We start from the raw sequence: 19,803 nt of genomic DNA on the forward strand, positions 1-19,803 counted from the left end.
GGTTTTATTTCAGTCTTTGAAGACCAAATGTTTGGCATGATTAGGATACAGAAATAGAGTTGACGATATGAAATTCCCAACTGCCATCTATTTTGCAGTAATGAATAAAAGCAGATTGTTCTAACTTGCATCACTTGCAACTTGCCTTCAGTCACATAACCAAGAACTGTAGACAGAAAGGAACTAGCTTATCTGCAGTTATAGATACATGTTTTTGAAGAATAAGCATGCAGTGAATTTATTTTAGGGAAAAATAAGACAATAGTTTGGCTGCTGTTACAGTATATAATTTTAAATATATATACAGAAACAAAAAAATGAGCAGTGTTAATGTTAAGTTCAATGAAAAAAATATACAATAGAGGAAGGAAAAAATTGTCATTATTACAAAGAGAATACTAAAAGCTGCTCCCTTTGACATCTGGGGATGCCCTGTTGTTATTGAGGGTGACAATGTAGGACGTACTCGAAATTTGGATGATGGATTGCTCAGTGAAATGTTTCATGACTCAGATGATTTGGGACTGAAACAATTTTGTGCATGTAAAAATAAATATAACATGGGGCATTTACATACATGGTCATAGATGTAAAGATAGCCAGTAAGTTTCTGTGTGTAACTTCCACAAAGCTATCCCACACATTGATAGATAAATTACGTAAGGAAATATCCAGTCTTAATATGTTCACAAAGATATGAATTTATTAAATGCAGACCTGGGAAGCAACACCCAAGATGTATCTGGAATATCCCCAGATGTTTATACATTCAGAGAAAAAGGATTCATAGACCATAGAAGATTGGGGAAAAAAACTCATCAGAGGGAACATAACCTTAAGTTAATGGACTGATGATATAATAAAAAGCTATGTCAAATGACCTTTGTGAAATTTCTGTTGATCAATACAGCATATTAGTTTGGATCAGGGATCAGCAAACTATGATCTGTGGACCAAATCCAGCCTACCACCTGTTTTGGTAAAGTTTATTGGAGTCCAGTCATGTATATCCTTTTACATTTTGTTTATGGCTGCTTTAAAAACAGAGCTGAGTAGTTTCTACAGAGATGGTATGGCCCACGAAGCAGAAAATATTTACAGCATGGCCACTTACAGAAAAAGTTTTCCAATCCCTAGACTTGGAAGCCAGTCTGGATATATTCAAATCCTAGCTCAGGTGACCTAAGCTATGTTATTTAGTGTATTTGTGCCTTAGTTTACTCATCTTTGAAATGGGGATAACAATGATATCAACCAGAAAGACATTGAAAGCATTAAATGAATTAATATACATAAAGCATTAGAACAATTGCCTGCACGTACATAGTAAGATGTAAATAAGCTGATCAGGAGTTGGCTTGCTGGTACAGCAGTCACTCCTGCTACTTGAGAGACTTCAGAGTATGATTCTTTACCTCAATTTCAAATCTGGAAGATTATATGGCCCTGTCTAGGACAGATGAGGAAGCAAAATCCATAGGGATAGAATTAATCACCCAGTGCATCGGTCAGAGTCTGGAAAGGAAAACAGAAACTACATTGGGTATTGATTTAATACAAGAGATTGGGAAATTGAAAAAGTGAAAAAGAAACAGAATTATAATATAAATAGTAACTACAAGAGGCAACTGTATTCTCCCCAACTGCCCACCTTCCCCATGTTGGGAAAATAAAGGGAAGAGTTTGGAATCATCAGAACCTAGAAGCTTGGAGACAAGGCAATACAGAGTTGAGAATTGGAGTTGCCTTCTGGAGCTGAGACTGGGGTCTTTAAGCCACTGTCCAGCTGATACTGGGAACCCCGAGGGGCCATAGTGAGGCTCCTTCTGGTCATGCCAATAAATAAGCTAGAGATTAGAACATGTAAAGATTCTTTTTAAATAGGGTTCACCAAAAGCAAGTTGTTGGTTACTGTTTAACAGTTCCAAAGTCATGAATGAAATAAAGAATAAAAGATTTATTTCTAAAAAGGACCAAATTTGAGTTTGACTTAGAGATCCATATTAGATGTTCTTGGCTGAAACTGAGCATAGGAAAACCTAATTTTAGAGAGGGTGCCAGTTTTGGAAGATGTGTTATGGAAACAGAGTGGGAAGTGGGAGTTGGAGGAAAGACGGGAGATGAAGGATGGGAGGCAGTGTTTGGGCAAAAGAGGACTGTAGTTTTGTTTTGTTTTGTTTTTTCTCCAAAGAAGTTATAGAAACTTAAAAAAAAAAAGTTTAAGATGGAAGCAGGCTTAGAAATTGGTAGAATGGAGCTTTTTGTGAAAGGTTTCTTTCTGCCAGGAAGAGGAAAAAAAAAAAAAAAAAAAGGAAAGAGGAAGCCACCGACTGGAAGCCCTATCCAGGGAGGCAATAAACACAATTCTCTCCCTTCTTACATCCATCTTCCCCACACCAGCCAGTACATTCCTATGTACCATCAACCTGACACACTGCTGCTTCAAGCAGTCCATGGAATTTGGTATATCATATGAAACCCTTCATATCTGTTTCTGTATTTTCTGTTGCAGTTTCATTCTTATCACTGCCATCTTGCAGTTTGGGTTATAGTAACACTCACCTTCTCCTGCTTCTCCATACACACCATGCTATTTCTGGGCTCACATGCTACCTTCTTCCTGGAATGACATCTTCCTTTTTCTTTGGGTAACTTGACTTCATATGGAAAGCCTCTGTTTTGGTTTTCCCTGAAGAACCTCTCTCCACTTACCCGCTAAGATTGGTATTCCTCTATATTCCTATTACATTACATGCGTACTTCAATCTTGTCATTACAGCATGTTATTATAATTATTTTTATGATTGTCACCTTCATTAGAAATAGTTCATCAAGAGTAAAATTCATGTTTTATTTACATTTGTATTGCAAGCCAGATAGCGTGATGTCTGACATGTAGTGAGTACTTACCAATACTTGCTGGAAGCACAGAGAAATGATAGCCTTGTACTATCTCAATCAATTTCTGAAATGGGTGGGAGTTTACATGATTGTCCCAGGAAAATGCTGAGTATCTTGTTGAAAGACAAAAAAAAGAGTCCCTGAGTAGCGGAGAGGGTTGAGCATCTGCCTTCGGCTCAGGTCGTGATCACAGGGTCCTGGGATCGAGCCCCACATCGGGTCTCCTTGCTCAGCGGGGAGCCTGCTTGTCCCTCTGCCTGTAGCTCCCCCCGCTTGTCCTCGCTCACTCTCTCTCTCTCACAAATAAATAAAGTCTTTAAAAAAAAAAGACACACAAAAAAAGTATTCACCACTCACAGTACAGCCCAAAAGAGGTCATGAAGAGGAGAGAGATAAAGGATAATGAGTTGGGAAACACATTTCTGCCAGAAGTTTCTGCTAAAGTGCAGTCATTATTAAGGGGAGAAAAGTCTTGGGAGTTAATCCATACATTTATGCAACATTTAAGCTGTTGATGTTGGTGGTTTTCTAATTAACTCCTTTCTCTTTTTTCTTTTGGTAATACCTGGGCTGCAGCTCCTTAAACAACCTTGAACATTACCAGGTTGCTTTAGTTCACTTAGAGTGCCAGATATTATTGCTCTATAGAGTTGTAATCTTGGAGCAAGCAATCCCTTAGTTGACCAGAGTAATTACAACTATTTTCCTATACTGTAGCTTCTCTCACATCAGCCAACAGAGACTATGTTACCAACAGGTTCATGGAAATTACTTTTCTCTTTAATTTTTTAAAAAAATATGGCCAAACACAAGTTCTTCTGCTGAAGGTGGCCATGGGGAAGGATGGAATGTGAGAAGTCAAGTTTAGTATTACCTACCTGTGCCAGGAACTGTAATTGACACATTTACATATATTGCATATAATTCTTGCAACAACTTGATAGATATATTACCATGTCTATTGTAAAGATGGAGAAGGGGCACCTAGCTGGCTCAGTCAGTAGAGCATGTGACTCTTGATCTTGGGGCTGTGAGTTCCAGCCCCATGTTGATTGTAGAGATTATGTTAAAAAAACAAAATTTGGGGGCACCTGGGTGGCTCAGTCAGTGGAGCCTTTGGCTCTGGTCATGATCCCGGGGTCCTGGGATGGATCCCCACATCGGGCTCCCTGCTCAGTGGGGAGCCTGCTTCTCCCTCTCCTTCTGTCCCTCCCTCTGATTCGTGCTCTCTGTCTCTCACTCTCTCAAAGAAATAAATGAATAAAATCTTTTAAAAAATAAATAAAATCTTAAAAAATAAAAATGGAAAAGCTGAGGCTAACAAAGTTGACATAATTTGACCTCATATATTGATGCATAATTAATCATCATAAAAATTACTGGCTTAAAATATTAACCATTTTCCCCCCCCATGGTTGTGTGGATCCTTACTTTGGCCTTGGTTCTTCACCTAGCTTCCCGTTGGTCAATCATGAAGCTGCAGACCAATCATCTGTTAGCTCAACTGGGGCTGGGTAGTCTGAGATGACCTCATTCACATGTCTAATAGTTGGTGATGATTATAGCCATGTGTTTCCCATAAGCCACCTTAGTTTTGTCACATGAGAGCTGAGTTCTAAAAGCAGCAAGAGAGAAGGCAAGACCCAATGCACAAACAGTTTTTAAGGATTTCCTTGTGTGAAGTTTGCTAGTGCCTAATTGGTCAAAGCAAGTCCTGTGGCCAAGCCCAGAGTCAATCTGGGAAGGGACTATGCAAGGACAAGGATATAGGGAAGCCATGATTTATTGGGAATCATTACTGTAAAAATCTCATGCACTTAATAAGAGATACAAACCCATGTTGGTCTGACTCTGAAATGTTTCCTCTGTGTTGTTACTGTCTGGATATCGATATCATGGGAAGAACCTTTACAAGTACTGATGACTTAAAAGTAGATAAAATGCTTGTATGAGTACCTGGTAGCAGGAAGTCCTTAATAAATACAAGTTCTTATTAGCTATTATTATTAGCTATTATTCAGGGTGGCTTGCAATTAGTAGGTAATTGATAAATATCTATTAAATTAGTTTGAAGTTTTTAAAAAAATGTAATGGAAACCTCACAATTTTCTCTTCCCCTTTGTAATTTATTAAGCTCTTATTTGTCAAAGTAATTCTTCTATATTGGTGTTAGACTTAACAGAAATTACTCTAAAGATAACAGTTTATATGAAGATATATTCTTAATCAGGATAGTTCAGATTATACTTGGCTTCATTCAAGTTTGTTTCTGATTACACAAAGTGTAATAGATGATGATATCCTTCCTCCATCTTGTGTCTTTAATATTTGTAGTTCATGACATTTAATATCATTGCTTCAGAGAGAAGAAAGGGCTGGGAGATAACATGGATTGATTAAAAAGGCCAAGTTTAGAAAAAGCTTACATTGCTTCCATCAACATGCTCAGGGCCAGAACCCAGTCATATAGCCCAAGTGAACAACAACATAAAGCATCCGTGAATATTTATTGAGCTCTAACAGTTTTTGCTACAGTATATCAGAGATGGTGAAGTTCTAAATTCAACCAAAATCTATGTATCTAAAATTTCAAAATCGTAACCTAAAATCTGTAAAGCAGTTGCTTCTCCTCTGTTCATAGAGGAAGAAGCAAGCATTGATAGAGGAAGTAAGATACTCTGACTTCTGGAGAAAGAATTGAATTGGTAAACCATATTTCTCAATATGACTAGTTGCAATTTTTATGCTGGAGAACAAAAAATTGATCTCTTATTGGTCATACCTCAAATATGTTACCATTTTACAGACAAATACCGAATTTTTGATCCACATTTCCTGATTCTGCTGCTGATGTAACGTTGCCTTGGGTAATATCTGGGTGGTGGAGAGGGAAGGTATTTGTCCACTTGGGCCAGTAGCCTCTGGTCATACACTTGTGAGAAATCTATCAACCCCAATACTAAGATTGTGGCAAATGAGCTCACTTTGAAATGCATAATCCAACATGTGTTAATGGGAAGTTCTTTATAAAAAAATAATTTGGGAATCAGCTAAACCTAGTGTTAATGCTCTTTATTCCACCAAGTAGTATTGCAAAGTCTAGAGGACGTTGTCTTCTCTGGACTTTAGTTTTATCATTACAATATAGTGGTTCATGCTACCTAAGTTTAAATTGTGCATTTAGCAATTATGAGGGATGTAAGCTTGGACAAGTCACTGTTATAAAACCCTTTATCAGTAAAACCTTCTGTGTGGTTGTTGTGAAAAATAAATAAGAGAAATTGCACAAAACAGTTTGGAGGAGGGTTGGCCATCAAAGGAATATGGTGCTCTTTCTGAATCTGCTGAGAAGTTTGCTTACTGCATCGAGCTCAGCATCTCACAAACACTGTTTCAATCTAACTATTCTGTTCGCAAATTGGCTCACCGTAAAATATTTCAGCATCATTTAAAAGGCAAGATTAGGGATAAAACTTCACAGTTGAAAGTTAAAAAAATGTGTTTCTGTACCCCCTCGTTTGATCTTTGTGCACTTTTTAGATGACTTTGGGTATTTTAATGTTTAATATCTGTAACAAGAGCAATAGGTTCAATTCACCAGAAAAACAAAACAAAAAACACCATTATTAAGTCCCTGCCTACCCTAATTCTGAGTTACTCACTGGTCCCTCTTTCAATTTTCCCCACTCGCAATGGTTTTATTCTTTATTCTGTTCTGTTATTATCATAGTCTAGAACAAAATGACAAATCCGTTGGTGTATAATTTACTTAAAATAAATGGCAGATATTTAAAATGTGAAATTTGATGAGTTTTGACAACCTCATGAAGCCGCCACCACTGTCGAGATACTAAACATTCCTGGGGTGCCTGGGTGGTTCAGTTAGTTAAGCATCTGCCTTGTGCTCAGGTCAAGATCTCAGGGTCCTGGGATCAAGTCCCATGGTGGGCTCCCTTCTCAGCCAGGGGTGGGGGTATCTGCTTCTCCCTCTCCCTCTGCCCCTCCCTCCACTCATGTTCTCTCTCTCTTCTCTCTCTCAAATAAATAAAATCTTTTTTAAAAAAAGATACTAAAGATTCCCATCACCCATAGATATTTCCTCTTGTCCCCTTGCTGTTGATCATTACCTTACTTCTAGTCCCTAGACAGAAACTAATCTTTATTCAATCATTATAAATTGGTTTATGCCTTTCAGAGTTTATATAAGGGGAAACAAACAACATATACTATTTTGTGTCTGGCTTCTTTCATTCCACATAATAGTTTTGATATTCATTCATGTTCTGGCATGTTTTTATTTAGTTCATTTTATTGCTGAGTAGTACATACACCATATTTTCTGGATCCATTTACCTATGGCACTTGGGTTGTTTGCAGTTTGGGGCTATTACAAATAAGGATGTTGTTACATTTTTGTATAAGTCTTTATCTAAACCTATATTTTCACTTCTCTTGAAACTGGTCATATGGAAGTTATGTTTAACTTTTTAAGAACTGCCAAACCATTTTCCAAAGTGGTTGCACCAATTTACATTCCTGCCCTCTGTGCGTTAGAATTTCAGTTGTTTCACATCCTTATCAGCGCTTGGTATTTTCTTTCTTTATCATTTTAGCCATGTGAATGTCTATGCAGTGGTAGTTCATTGTAGTTTTAATTTGTCTTTCCTTGATGGCTTCATGTTGAACATTTAATATATACTGTGCAGCACATATTATCTTGTTAGCAGTTATTATAGAGAATAAAATTTAGTTCTGTGAGCTTCTTGAAATGTATCAATTTCCTTTTGATTTGTCATAATTAAACTCAGCATACAATAAAATAGTAATTGTTCTCCTATTTAAAAACTGTTATTTGGATTTTATTTAAATGAGTGATTAAAGTGTTGCAAAAAGATAGAGTTCCATGATAAAAAATGTACCAAAAAGCATTCAGTTATTGTGCATATGAGAAATTATCTTATAATATGGTGGTTTTCAGATAGTGGGAAGTTGAAACCTATATATTCCTTTTTTTTTTTTAATTTTATTTATTTGACAGAGAGGCAGCGAAAGAGGGAACAAGAAGGGAGTAGGAGAAGGGAGAAGCAGGCTTCCTGCTGAGCAGGGAGCCTGATGTGGGGCTCCATCCCAGGACGCTGGGATCATGACCTGAGCTGAAGGCAGACACTTAACCAACTGAGCCACCCAGGTGCCCGAAACCCATATATTCTTTTTTTTTTTTAATAATAATTTTTTATTATATTATGTTAGTCACCAGACGGTACATCCTTACTTTTTAATGTAGTGTTCCATGATTCATTATTTGCATGTAACACCCAGTGCTACATGCAATACGTGCCCTCCTTAATACCCATCACCAGCCTATCCCAATCCCCCACCCCCCTCCCCTCTGAAGCCCTCAGTTTGTTTCCCAGAGTTCATAGTCTCTCGTGGTTCATTCCCTCTTCTGTTTACCCCCCCTTCATTCTTCCCTTCCTTCTCCTACCTATCTCCCTGCTATTTCTTATGTTCCATAAATGAGTGAAACCATATGATAATTGTCTTTCTCTGCTTGACTTATTTCACTTACCATAATCTCCTCCAGTGCCGTCATGTTGCTGCAAATGTTGGGTAATCATTCTTTCTGATGGCTGAGTAATATTCCATTGTATATATGGACCACATCTTCTTTATCCATTCATCTGTTGAAGGGCATCTCGGCTCCTTCCACAATTTAGCTTTTGTGGACAATGCTGCTATGAACATTGGGGTGCATATGGCCCTTCTCTTCACTATGTCCATATCTTTGGGGTAAATACCCAGTAGTGCAATTGCTGGGTCACACGGTAGCTCTATTTTTAACTTTTTGAGGGACCTCCACACTGTTTTCCAAAGTGGCTGTACCAACTTGCATTCCCACCAACAGTGTAAGAGGGGTCCCCTTTCCCCACATCCTCTCCAACATTTGTTGTTTCTTGCTTTGTCAATTTTTGCCATTCTAACTGGTGTAAGGTGGTATCTCAGGGTGGTTTTGATTTGAATTTCCCTGATGGCTGATGATGTTGAACATTTTTTCATGTGTCTGTTAGCCATTTGTATATCTTCATTGGAAAAGTGTCTGTTCATATCTTCTGCCCATTTTTTGATTTGATTATTTTCTTGTGTATTGAGTTTGAGAAGTTCTTTGTAGATCTTGGATACCAGTCTTTTATCTGTAGTGTCATTTTCAAATATCTTCTCCCATTCTGTGGGCTGTCTCTTAGTTTTTTTGACTGTTTCCTTGGCTGTGCAGAAACTTTTTAACTTGATGAAGTCCCACAAGTCCATTTTTTTCTTTTGTTTCTCTTCCCTTTGGAGATGTGTCATGAAAGAAGTTGCTGTGGCCGATGTCAAAGAGGTTGCAGCCTATGTTTTCTTCTATGATTTTGATGGATTCCTCTCTCACATCTAGGTCTTTCATCCATTTGGAGTTTATCTTTGTGTATGGTGTGAGAGAGTGGTCAAGTTTCATTCTTTTGCATATATCTGTCCAGTTTTCCCAGCACCATTTATTGAAGAGACTGTCTTTTTTCCACTGAATGTTTTTTCCTGCTTTGTCAAAGATTAGTTGCCCAAAGAGCTGAGGGTCCATTTCTGGAGTCTCTATTATGTTCCATTGGTCTATGTGTCTGTTTTTGTGCCAGTACCATGCTGTCTTTGTGATCACAGCTTTGTAGTGTAGCTTGAAATCAGGCAACGTTATGCCCCCAGCTTTGTTTTTCCTTTTCAACAATTCCTTGGCATATCAGGGCCTTTTCTGGTTCCACACAAAATTAAGGGCTGTTTGTTCCAGCTCTTTGAAAAAAGAAAAAAAAATGTCATGACATTTTTCAAAGAGCTGGAACAAACAGCCCTTAAATTTGTGTGGAACCTATATATTCTTTAGGGGATTTGTAGAAAAGACTTCCATACCACACAATTATTTTTCTGTCATTCACACTAGTCTCCCTTTATCCTTGGTTTTAGTTACTTGTGGTCAGTGGTGGTCCAGAAGCAGATGATCCTCCTGATGTCAGAAGGTCAATAGTAGCCTAACAGTAAGTCACAACACCTTTGTCATTGACCTCACTTCATTTCACCACATAGGCATTTTATCATCTCACATCATCACAGGAAAGGTGAGTACAGTACAATAAGATATTTTGAGGGAGAGAAACAGACAACACATAACTTATAGTATATTGCAATAATGGTCCTATTTTATTATTATTGTTAATCTTTTACTGTGCCCAATTTATAAACTAAACTTTATCATAGGTATACAGATATAAGAAAAAACACAATACATAGGGTTTGGTACTATCTGTAGTTTCTGTTATCCACTGGGGATCTTGGAATGTATCCCCCAGACAAGAGGGGCTATTGTATATAATACATTGTATATAATCTTAAATTAGAGTGAAATCAGAAGGAGAGAAGAGCAGCAAAGCATATTTGAGTATTTCAAGGTAGTAAGTAATACAGTTCTACTATTCAGATTTTCCTGGAACTGTGGTAGGGGTGGAAAGAGAGATAGATTTGGGAATAGAGATAGATTTGGGAATTTTTAAAAAATTTAGGGGACAAATACTTTGCTATTGAAAGCATGGTTCTTGCACTAATAGCATTACTGTCTCCTGGGAAGTATTTGGGATACAGGATCTCAGCATCCTCCCCCTAACTCTACTACCTGGATCAGAATCAGTTTTATAGGATTCTCAGAGGATCCATATCCACGTTAAAGATTGAGCAGCACTGCAGTCAGCCACTTGTCCCTCTGTTCAGAATGTAAGAAAGTCATCACATTTAACTGTTGTCTCCTAAGCTTCAGTGATTAAGAAAAAATACAAACTAGACCTCAGTCTTCCATCCCTACACGGCAGGTGATTTGTCTTCTTTTCTATGGATTTAAGAAAGGCCAAACACAGAAGTTACTGTGAATAGTGCATTTTCAATTCATTTCACCCTGGAGCAGCTGGCTTCCCTCACCTCAGCCTCACTTTGAAGCTCTGCATTTACACTTTGATGAATTAGCCATGTCACTTAGAGCTTATATCCAGAGTCCTCCCCAGATACCACTTCAAATGCCTGTTAATTTTGTTTCGATCTGGAATCCTAAGTTTTAATGTTTATTCACCACAGCCCTCCTAGGTCAGCCTTCTCCTTGTTCCCACCCACTTGTGTGATGTAGCTAGTCACTCTTAAGCTTTTTATTAACTTCCCTTGTTTTTGTCTCTGGCCTCATTACCTCACAGTCCTTTACATTAAACTACTAAAGCAGGGAATTGATGTCTTGCTCATTCCATACTGCATTACCTTCCTATATTGGTATTTGCTCTCCATCCTCGACACTTCTCACCTCTGTTTTGCCTTCTCAGCAATTCTTGCTACCTTGTGGCATATTCCTTCTTCCAGGTCATTAACATATAAAGTGGGAAAAAAATTGGCCTTGATATTGACCCATGTGGTTCTCTATTTCCCATTCTTCTAACTCCTAAATGGTTTTCCACACCCAAATGCTCTTTTCATAACAAATAATCCAATTCTCCTTCTACTTAAGTATAGTATAAGAGGGGTTGAACTCTGTTATTTTTAATGAGAAAAGCATGATTTAGCCAGTCCTTTTGAGTTTAATGAAGGGCAACCCGTAGAAGATTGTACTTGGTCATTGTACTGGGTGGTCAGGACACCTAGCCAACATAACGGGAGAGGGGGCCAGGACAGAGTAAAAAGCCATGAATTGATTTGACTCCACTACTAGTAATGAAAAGTGTTTGTAAGGCATACAAGAATATTCTAAAATGACCAGGGTAAGTCACTCTTGAGGAGGTTGGAAGGAGAGATTGGGTTCCTATTTTCCAAAAAAATAATTATCATGCTACTATTTCCAAGCCATTTACAAAGTTCGAACTGGTTAATCACAAAGTTTCATTGGATGTCTTTTGCCCTGTAGCAAATGGCATGTATACGCAGTGCCAGAGAGAAATAGTATGTATGACTCCATCACCAAGGTAAGGGTACAGAAGTGCCTGAGAAAACTTCCAGACTAAGAGACAATAAGAGCTAGAATTCAGGGGCCAAGCTGAAGTCAGTTATTGAAGACAGAAGGGCATAGGTCTAAAACAATTCAAATCTTCTTGGCAATTGCCTACTCTGACAATAAACTCTAATGTTAGAGTCAAATATTCTAGTCATACTTCATTTTCTTTGCTCTTATGTTTATTGTTTTCAGGAGTTATACACTTCTATATTCATGTAAGAATTATAAACTCTGTTTTCACACAAGTTGTAAATTTTGTGGAATCATGAGAACTATGGAACTGAGATATATGGAAGAAAGAGCAAGCCTGGTTAATTTAGGAGTCTTTTTATTTGGTCTTAATCTTAGAACGATCTTAAGAAGTAGGAGGAAGCAGAGGAGGAAAAGGAAAATTTTTAGCCTTCAAAATGGAATTGCTATAGTTAATTTATATAACTGGTATAGCTTGCTACCCTGGACAATATGTGACTAGGCAAAATCCATGGCATATATTCGGTTTAAGCAAAAATATTTATTTGGTTCCAGGAAGAAAACTTTTAATAAAGATTTATTTGCTTATGCAGAAGTTCTGGCACTCACCCAATGTGGATAATAAGAAAATGTGGTATATGAATCAGGATACCCTGAATCTCCCTACCGGCTTTGGTGAATCCGGTTTCATGTCCCCTGGGGTGCAGGAGTCTTTCAATTAGTTTCTGGATTTCTGACAAAATTTGTCCATGAATTGTTGTTGAATCAGTGCGTTTGTTGGGGGAAGGAGAGTCCAGGGCTATCTTGCAAGTGCCATCCTCCTACAGATACTTTGCCAATGTTAAGACACGCATTTGGTTTGAAATCTCCTAGGTATTAAATTTCTTCCCACATGAGTGTTTAAATGTATACATGTTGGGGCGCCTGGGTGGCACAGCGGTTAAGCGTCTGCCTTCGGCTCAGGGTGTGATCCCGGCATTATGGGATCGAGCCCCACGTCAGGCTCCTCTGCTATAGCCTGCTTCTTCCTCTCCCACTCCCCCTGCTTGTGTTCCCTCTCTCGCTGGCTGTCTCTATCTCTGTCAAATAAATAAATAAAATCTTTAAAAAAAATGTGTACATGTTTATAGGTATATGGTTTATAACAATGTGTGTAGTGATAGACACACAAAAAAAACTATGATTTATAGGCTTATCTTTTTGCCCAGGGTTTACCTAAAAGTATTCCTTTCATAACTTGATTTGTTTATTACCTCAAACCACTGTGAAGACTGTTCCCTTCCCCCTCCAAATCTACACCCCATTTAAATCACATTCACATCAACGTTTTATACACAGTAGAATATTCAAGCAAAGATTCAGTCTGAGAATGCTATGCCTCACAGTAAATTGGGAATAAATTACCCATGTAGTTCATGCACATCGTGTGAGCATTAAACAAGGAAGCAAATTTATGGTAAAAAGGGAGCAACTGTGTATGCCTTAATGCTAAGTATATTCGATAGTATAACATGATGTTTGATTTTATTGGCCAGGAGACAATGCATATATTACAGAAGACTCTTCAATCAGAATTTTAATATCACACATTCTACAGATGTCACTTCATAAAGTCAAACATTTATATCTTGAGTCTAGAAGGGCTGGCATTTAGAGCTATACCATCAAATGGAGGGCTGGAGTTACATATGTTCTCCACATTGTCCTTGTAATTTTGTAAACAAAGCTATATATGAAATATGTATTGATGAAAGTACATGATACTTTCATAAAGCTTATTGACGGAAATTTTAATGTGGTATTCTACTACTTTGTGTTTTAGAAGGTTCATAAACGTCAGCAACTTCTGTACCAATGTGAGCAAATCACTGGAATAGAACACACCGATAAACTAATTGTATTTATTTATGTGTTCATACCCTTATGAGACCTAGCTAAGTAACCTGAGTGTTAATATTTTTCTAGTTATAAAAAGAAATGTATGATGTAACATTTAAACTTTGCATTTCTCCCCCACTTTTAAAAAAGAAATGCCAGTCTGTGTGAAATTCTGATTTGGAGTTTGTGATTTCAAAGATGACAAATTTGGAGGATATACGATGCCAGTAACCTTCCTCAGAAGCAATAGAGGTGGTTGGGTGGCACGGCTAACACTGGCAGACTTGACGAAGCAGACTGTGCTTTCCTGCCACTGCTCCTGCCAGAGAAGGAAAGAGCATTTGATTCTCTTCCACTAGGACAGTTACCTGGACCAGAACAGTTACCTGGTGGCAGATATGTATTCCTGAAACAACTAAATATTTTGCTAATTTCTCATTTCTTGATCGTTTGTACTCCTGGGCTGTCTTCTCAGCAAAGTAAGATTTCTCATGCATAACTATCAAGTGCCCGTGACATAATACTTTGGACAAATTAAAATGCTGTCATGATGGTGTTGATAAATTCGTCCTGGATCCAACACATATCTCCATGAATTTCATACCCATTCATAAGAAGCCATAGTAGTGTGACAGGTTGTGGGGGAAAATGTGCCCAGCGTTCTCCAGAGTGACATCAGTAGTAAATAAAATGAGTCCAACTCCCCTAGTACAGTTCCTAGAATATAGATAGGGCCCAGTAAATATTAGTTTCTGCTCCCCTCTCTTGTTTTCTTTCTTAAACATTTGAAGCGCTGGTTTTCAATGTATAATATTTATTCTGCTCATTGAAAGAAGAGGTTAAAGCAGCTTATAAAGGTGAGAATGATACATCCTGAATTTTCACCTCTTCGCCTGTGGCAGTACTTTCCAGCTATGTCTTACACTGTGTGTACACTGGTGCCCTCAGGCCAGGAAGAGGGTCAGCACAGATGAAAGCCTCCCTGTACCCATCGCTCCTTTGCCAACATTGTGTCAGAATCAAGCAAAATGAATTAGGTGATAAACTATAACTGTTATAGAATGAAGCTTTCAGTAAGATGGAGGTATAATAAAATCTCAAGCTATTATATGGAATTATTCTTTTTGGATTTTTCTCCCTTTGATTGTTGTTCTCTGTCTTCTCCAATTTCTGGTATAAAAAGATGGTCTGAGATTCTTTCCCTCACGGAAGGTGACCTTGCCCTGAGAAGGCCTAGAATGGGAAAAGGCAAGAGGGATAGATTCTGTTTCTCCCTTAGATTCATTTTTCCTAGACTTCTGTCTTTTTCCTTGGAGTGGAAAATCCAGGGGGAAAATATTAGGGTGTTAGCCTAAGGAGAAGGGGCCAGTGGGCCTGCTATATTTACTGCCCCCCCCCAATGTATTAAACTGCACAATTTAGCTTTGCTTGTAGTCTAAGTAAAATGATTCCTTATTATTCCATAAAATCCAATCTAGTTCATCATATATATGCTAAGAAAAAGCATGCCTTTGCATGGTACTGTTGTTTGTATAATTTCTTATTACATTGTGCCAAGCATAGGTCTAAGGTAAATCATGGGCTAGGGGATTTTTTCTTTGCAGCAATGAATAGAACAGCACAGAAACTGTTCTTTGGAACAAAGGCTTTCCGTGTGGGCTGTTGCAGGCCTCTTTGCTTTCCAATGTGTAGATCACTAGGTGAGGGGAGTACTGGTTGAAACATGCCTGAACCAATGGTTATTTCTCATGTGTCTGTATTTAAGAGCTCACCCTGGAGTGGATCCTCCTCCTGTATCCAGAGTTTCTCCATGCCTTGACTGATTCTGTTCCCTCTGGAGCAGTTTGAAAGAATACCCTCTTTTGAAATAGTTTTTTTTTTTTTTAAAGGAACATTTATTGAGAATTTTCTTATTTACAGAAGTTGTGCACACTAATTTAAAAAAATCAAAACACTCAGATAAGAAAAAAGTAAAAATAAAAAATCATCTTTGTATCACCCAGGATATTTTTCTAGTCAAATGCAAAGTGAATTATAGTTACTGATTTTTATTGTTTGTTTAATAAAAGAGGATTAGGCATGTCTTTCATGCTATGGTGTCTATGAATATGCCAGGGAATTTATCGGTATTTGGACATGACCCATAATAAATAACTGATAGTCTATATCAAGTCATATTAAATGAGAAGCCTGTGACATTGAACCTTAAATGATAATTTAACTACAGAATATAATTATATGAATTGTTTAAAAAATAAAGTTTAATTTGGGGAATCATGTCTTGACAAAATATACCTTGATAGAAAATAACTCTTATGAGTGATGCCCACAATAGCCATACTGTGGAAAGAGCTGAGATGTCCCTGGACAGATGAATGGATAACGAAGATGTGGTATATACATACAATGGGATATTATTGAGACATTAGAAAATATGAATACTTACCATTTACATAGATGTGAATGGAGCTGGAGGGTATTATGAGAGTAAAATAAGTCAATCAGAGTAAGGCAATTATCATGTGGTTTCACTCGTATGTGGAGCGTAATAAACAGCTCAGAGGATCATAGGGGAAAGGAGAGAAAACAGAATGGGAAGTCATCAGAGGGGGAGAAAGACCATGAGAGCCTCTTAACTGTAGGAAACAAACTGAGGGTTACTGGAGGGGAGGTCGGTGGGGGGATAGGGTAATTGGGTGATAGATATTAAGGAGGGCGCATGATGTAATGAGCACTGGTTATTATATAAAACTGATAGATTATTGAACACTATATCTGAAACTAATGATGTACTTTAAGTTGGTTAATTGAATTTAAATTTAAAAAATCACACAAAAAAAAGAGAGAAAAGAAGTCTTCTAATGAAATCATTTTTAATTCCTACGGGATTGCCAACAGGACTATTGAGATGATGGGAACACAATCACATACACCATACAAACATACACACAAACATACACAAGCACACTTTAGACAAGTGAAGCACAAAGACAAGCTAATCATTCAGATTTCAGAGACAGTGTAACACCTGGAAACACTGCCTAAAATTCTGTATATGGCCTCAGATATTTTTAAAACTTAAAATATAATTTACATATAATAAAATATATAGTAGATATAGTATATTGTGTATATATCTACATATATTGTGTATACATGTATTTATCTACAGATACTGTGTATATATATATATATATATATATATATATATATACACATATATATATATATATATATACACACACACACACACACATATAATTTTTTTTGGTATGTTATGCTGTTTTGACATCTTAAAAAAACCTTTCTGGCTGGAAAGAAGTGGTCCCCCCTGGGTCTAGTCGTTCTTGAGATAGCAAAGGGCCCAGCCAGGGACATGCTTGTGATATGCAGACAAATCAGTCCCGGATTGATTGATTGGCCTGTACAACCCAGGAGGCAATGTTCTTCTGAATTAATCACCCCAAGGCCAGGTGTCAGGCAACTAGGGACCACCCCAATAGCCCAGAACTAGGTAATCCTAAACTGTTCACACTGCCCTGCCTTGTCTTTCCCACAAAACCCCCAGTAAGGTCTGTACTGTAAACCTTCTTGCTCCTGTCTTCTGCCTCCTGACCATCGAAACATTTTTCCTAGTGGCCCTGCATAGTGTGTCTAGGACCTGTGAGTATATTAAACTTTGTTTATTGCTTAGCCTTCCCTCTATCTCCTCTCGTGGCTGTACCTGATTGACCATCTCATAAAATAATACAAAACACAGAGATATTAAGGATATAATTTCTTCAGCTTTATAAACACATAAACCATCTATTCCATACCACAATCAAGAATAGAATATTTCCATCATTCTTTATGCCTTCTGACAATCAGCTCTACTCCCCCATTTTCAAAGCAACCACTGATCTGATTTCCAACACCAAGGGTGTGTTTTCCCTTTTCTAAATGTCATATAAATTGAGTTACTCTTTTGTGCCTGGATTGTTTCACTCAACATGTTGTTTTTGAGATTCATCTTAGCTCTGTGTGTAAAAACAATTATTTCCTCTCTTTTTTATTACTGATTATTCTATTGTGTGTTTAGTATTCTCTCATTGATGGACTCCTAGGTTATTTTCAGTATTTGACACTTATAAAAAATGCTACTGTAGATATTTGTTTACATGTTTCTGTGAACATGTTTTCCTCTCTCTTAAATATCTAGAAATGGAATACCTGGGTCATGGGGGAGATAAATGCATCAGTTTTTAAGAAACTCCTAAACAATTTTCCAAATTAGTTGTACTGTTTTACACCCCTCTCCGTAGTGTATGAGGTTCTGGCTGTTTCACAACCTCTCCAACATTCGGTGTTGGCAGTCTTTCCATAATAGGTAATGACATTCCTTTTCTTGACAGTTCTAATGAATGCATAGTGGTATCTTCCTGTCATTTTATTTTGCCCATTTTGTCATTTTATTATTGAGTTGGAAGAGTTACTTATATATTCTGGACATACAACCTTTGTGAACTGTATGTGTTGATAAGATTTTCTTCCAGTATATGTATTGCCTATGTATTGTACAAAAAATATTTTTTAATATAAATAATTTTATTAAGATATATTTAACATGTATTTGTACAATTCTGTGCATTTTGACAAATACACATACTCATGTAACCACTATCGTAATCAAACTATAGAATATTTTATTACCCCAAAAAGGTCCTTTATGCCCTTCTAGAGTCATTCATCTTTTCAATCCTAATCTCTAGGCAATCAGTGATCTACTTTCTGTCATTGTAGATTAGTTTTGAAAATTCTAAAATTTCATGTAAATGGAATCACAGTCTTTTATGTCTGGCTTCTTTTGTTCGGTGTATGTTAATTGCATTGTATCATTGGTTCTTTCTTTTTATTGCTGAATGATAATTCTATTGCATGGATATATGATGATTTGCATATCCATTTATCTGTCAATGGGTATTTGGTCTGTTTCCAGACTGGGACTATTTATTATAAATAGAGGTGGTGTGAACGTTTATGTGTAATTCTTTTTTGTGTGTATATGCATTTTTATTTCCCTGAAGTAAAATGAGGAGTAGAATTACTAGATCAAAGGGTAGATACTTATAATAGCTATTATAAAGTATCTGTCTGATAATTTAAATATCTAGACCATTTCTGGATCTGGTTTTATTGACTATTTCCTCTTTTGTTGTGGATCACATCTTCTTACTTTTTCTCATGTCTTGTAATCTTTGAACCAATGCCAGGTATTGTGTATTAAAAAAGCAGTGAAGACTATGGTAAATAATATTTACATTCTGAAAGAATACACCTCTTCTCTGGTAAGCAATGAGTGTGGGAAATTGTTTCAAGCTGGTCTGTGATCAAACTGGGCTTGGGATTTATTGATGCTAGTGGTAGATTCACCACAGATACCATATGAATTGAAGGTGGGATCAGAATCATCTCTTCAGCAGGGCTTAAACTTTGATCACCAGGAGAGTTTATATTAGTTGTCATGGCCTCATCTCAGATATCAGCCTACCTCACTCACTAGTGCTTCATGGGTATCTCAGGTTTCCTGCTCAGTCTCCAGCCACAATGCCAGCTGCTCCCTAGCACTCAGTATAAGGTTCTAAGTACCTGTGGTGTTTCTCTCAGTTCTTCGTTCTTGCCTTACATGTCAGTAAGCCCTTAGTATCTGTTCCTCTGGGGATCCCTCTCAGGTTTCCTGCCCAGCTCCATTCAAGTGGTGAATGACCATCGTCTGGTCTTCAGTATGAGCTGGAGTACTTGTAGGGTTTCTCTTCATTCTCTCCCCATCTCAGACTTTTGCCGACCCCCTTCTCCTATACCTAAGAATAACTGACAGCTATTACTTTAAAAAGAACAACTAAAAATTGATGATTCGTTAGAAAACATCTAAATAAATTATAGTATATAGAAATACAGCTCTAAAACAGAACGAGGAAGATCTTTACTGAGATGGAAATAAGTTTATGTCATACTGTCAATTCTTAAAGACAGGTTTC

The sequence above is a fragment of the Ursus arctos genome, unplaced genomic scaffold, assembly GCF_023065955.2.
Source record: "Ursus arctos isolate Adak ecotype North America unplaced genomic scaffold, UrsArc2.0 scaffold_24, whole genome shotgun sequence".
NCBI lineage: Eukaryota > Metazoa > Chordata > Mammalia > Carnivora > Ursidae > Ursus > Ursus arctos.